This window comes from Arachis hypogaea, chromosome 18 (assembly GCF_003086295.3).
Source record: "Arachis hypogaea cultivar Tifrunner chromosome 18, arahy.Tifrunner.gnm2.J5K5, whole genome shotgun sequence".
Taxonomy (NCBI): domain Eukaryota; kingdom Viridiplantae; phylum Streptophyta; class Magnoliopsida; order Fabales; family Fabaceae; genus Arachis; species Arachis hypogaea.
Window position 1 is genome coordinate 91,498,569 of NC_092053.1, and position 4,154 is coordinate 91,502,722.

Genomic DNA, 4,154 nt, shown 5'->3' on the forward strand with positions numbered 1-4,154 from the left:
ATCTCTTGTCTTGAAATGGTGTCAAGAATCAAACCTTGTTTTGAATTGGGAAAAATGCCATTTTATGGTCACAGAAGGCGTTGTTCTTGGACACCGGATTTCAAGTAAGGGGATTGAGGTTGACAGAGCAAAGGTGGAGGTAATTGAAAAATTACCACCACCGACTAATGTTAAGGCAGTTAGGAGTTTCTTGGGTCATGTAGGATTTTATAGGAGATTTATAAAGGACTTTTCTAAAATTGCTAAACCATTGAGCAACCTGCTGGTTGTTGATGTTCCTTTTGTCTTTGATTCTGATTGTCTGTATGCTTTTGAAACTCTAAAAGCAAACCTTACCTCTGCCCCCATTATAGCTCCCTTGACTGGGATTTACCATTTGAATTATTGTGTGATGCTAGTGATTTTGCTATAGGAGCTATTTTAGGACAGAGGCATGGTAAGCTTGTACATGTTATTTACTATGCCAGTCGTGTGTTAAATGATGCCCAAAAGAATTACACAACTACAGAAAAGGAATTATTAGCTGTTGTGTATGCTGTTGATAAGTTTAGGTCCTATTTACTTGGTTCTAAGTTTATTGTTTATACTTACCATGCTGCTTTGAAGTACCTTCTAACCAAGTAGGATTCTAAACCGAGATTAATCAGATGCGTATTGCTCCTTCAGGAGTTTGATATTGAGATAAAAGACAGAAAAGCATTAGAAAATCAAGTAGCTGACCATCTCTCCAGAATTGAGCAAGAAGCAGGAGTACAACCACCCACGGCTGTGACTGAAACATTTCTAGATGAGCAATTGTTCCTCATTCAGCAGGCTCTATGGTTTGCAGACATTGCAAATTATAAGGCCATAAATTTTATCCCAAGGGAGTATAGTAGGCAACAAGTAAAGAAGCTATTGACTGATGCCAAGTACTACATTTGGGAGGAACCATACATCTTTAAAAGGTGTTCAGATGGTATCATCTGGAGATGTGTCCCAGATGAAAAAACACAGCAGATTCTTTGGCACTGTCATGGTTCTGATTATGGAAGCCACTTTGGTGGTGAAAGGACAGCTACAAAGGTCCTTCAGAGCGGGTTTTACTGGCCGACTCTCTTCAGGGACTCAAGAGAATTTTTAAAGCACTGTGACAGATGTGAAAAGGCCACGAATCTCCTTGCCAACCATGAAATGCCACAGTAGCGGATCCTTGAGGTTGAGTTATTTGATGTGTGGGGTATTGATTTCATCGGACCTTTACCACCCTCACATTCAAACAACTATATTCTAGTGGCAGTTGATTATGTGTCCAAGTGGGTGGAAGCTGTGGCTCTACCCACCAATGATGCCAAGGTGGTAATGAACTTTCTTCAAAGATATATCTTTAGCCGGTTTGGTGTCCCAAGGACACTCATTAGTGATGGAGGCAGTCACTTCTGTAACAGACAGTTGGACTCTCTTTTGCAGAGATATGGAGTCCGTCATAAAGTGGCAACTCCCTATCACCCTCAGACAAGTGGATAGGTTGAAGTTTCCAACAGGGAACTTGATGCCAGGGCATTTTGGCCAGTTTCACTGACTTTTTCTTTACTGTTTTAGGGTAGTTTCATGCATTTTCTTAGGAAATAAGCGAGTTTTGGGTAGAATTTCACTTACATCTTGATTCAAGCAAACATTGTGCACTTTACATGATTTTATGAGAATTATGCATGAATTAAATGACAAATTGGATGATGCATGTCTCATGACTTGGATTAGAACTTTGATGCACTCTACTGCTTGATTTCAGGACAAAGGAAGCAAGGAAGAACCACGTTAACAGCCACGTTAGTCTAACTAACATGACCACTAACGTGGAAAGGGAGCTAGCTTGTAACGTTAATGAGAAAAGTAATCGCCAATAACATCCTTGAAGCCATCATAGCCCACGTTAAGAGTCACGTTAACTAAGTTAACGTGAACTCTAATGTGGAAGAAGAAAATGAAGCCAACATTAGTGACACTCACCTTTGTCACTAACGTTGGACCAAGCTCATATTGGCCACGTTAAGAGCCACGTTAACTCAATTAATGTGGACTCTAACGTGGAGAAGCAAAAGAATGGCCAACGTTAGTGATACTCACCTTTGTCACTAACGTTGGACTAAGCCACTTTGAGCTACGTTAGTTGCCACGTTAACTTAGTTAACGTGGACTCTAACGTGGAGGGAGCAAAGAATCTCCAACGTTAGTGACACCCACCTTTGTCACTAACGTTGGAATGAGCCACTATGAGCAACATTAACTCCCACGTTAACTTAGTTAGCATGGAAGCTAACGTGGAGGAAAGAATGATGAGCCAACGTTAGTGACACTCGCCTTTGTCACTAACGTTGGAGATGGCTATCACTACCACGTTAGAAGCCACGCTAACCTAGTTAACGTGAACTCTAACGTGGGAAGTAGGGGTGTTTTGGAACGTTAGTGACAAAGGTAAGTGTCACTAACATTCTCGGAGATTTGGCAAGCCGACGTTAAAGGTCACGTTAGCCACACTAATGTGAACTCTAACGTAGGGGGAAGGGAGGACTCTCAACGTTATTGGAAAAGGTAAGTCCCAATAACGTGTGCGAAGGACCAAGAGACAACGTTAGTGGTCACGTTGGTGCCACTAACATTGAAGTTAACGTAGATCATCCCTGGGTTAGGAACGTTAGTGAAAAAGGTGATTGTCACTAACGTTCTCGAACCCACACTTTCACTTAACGTTAACGCCACTAACGTCCTAAGCTAAAGTCCTGGCCTGCTTCACACTTTCTCTCTGCAAGTAAAGCTAAGCCCACTGAAGAGGATAACTACTTCAAACTCAAGATCCAAAGGCCCATATCCAAGACTTGAAGAACCAACTAGAAGATCAGAAGAGTAGTATATATAGAGAGAACTTTGAACTGGAAGGGAGCTTTTTGGGCATTATTAGAATTACTCTCTGTATTTTACTTTCTCTACACTTCTAGTTTAACTTTCAGAATGTACTCTCCATCTATGCTTTATTTTCCCAGAGCTATGAACAACTAAACCCCTTTCATTGGGTTAGGGAGCTCTGTTGTAATTTGATGGATCAATAATAGTTTTCATTATCCTTCTTCTCTCTTTTCTCTTGATTTTACTAGAAAGCTTTCAATCTTCATCCAATTGAGTAGTTATCTTGGAAAAGAAGCTTTTCATACTTGGATCTCTTCTGAACCTTGGAAGAGGAATGAAGAGATCATGCTAGAATTGCTTTCTCATGTTGGACCAAATTGGGGTTTGGACGGATATGGTGACGTATAATTCTCCTAATACTTTGATTTGGAAATACATGTGGTATAATCAGTGGCCACACTTCATCTCTTCTCATGAGTAATTAGACCAAGGAATTGGCTATCGATCTGATTTGAGAGATTGAATTACCAAGGAATTGGAATTCAATCACTTAAGATTGCCAAGGAGATCAATGAATGCATTGATTGAGGAAGAGATGAAAATGAACTTGATCCGGAGAATGCAACATCTCCTAAGCCCAATGAACTCCCCATTTCTGATCTTACCCATTCTCTTTACTTTCTGCTATTTACTTTCATGCTAAACTCCCCTTCCCCATTTAAGATTCTGCAATTTACCTTCCGTCATTTTTTTCTACAATTTACTTTCTCGCCATTTAATTTCCTGCAATTCTCAACCCAATTTCTGCTTAGCTCAACTAGAACCTTCTTCCAATTAAAGTTGCTTGACCAATCAATCCCTGTGGGATTCGACCTCATTCTATTGTGAGTTTTTACTTGACGACAATTCGGTATACTTGCCGAAGGAAATTTGTTGAGAGACAAGTTTCCGTGCATAAGAACTTAAGAGGATTCTAGAGAAGACCATCAGTGTTTCAAGAAAGGATTGGTCTAGGAAGCTTGATGATGCTCTCTGGGCATACCGGACAGCGTACAAGACTCCCATTGGCATGTCCCTTTATCAGTTGGTCTATGGCAAAGCCTGTCACTTGCTAGTTGAGCTGGAGCATAAAGCTTACTGGGCAATCAGGTATCTGAATCTTGATTCAGAAGCTGCAGGAATTAAGTGAATGCTTCAGTTGAATGAGCTTGATGAATTCAGATATTCAGCCTATGAGAATGCCAAGCTCTATAAGGAGAGAACCAAGCTAC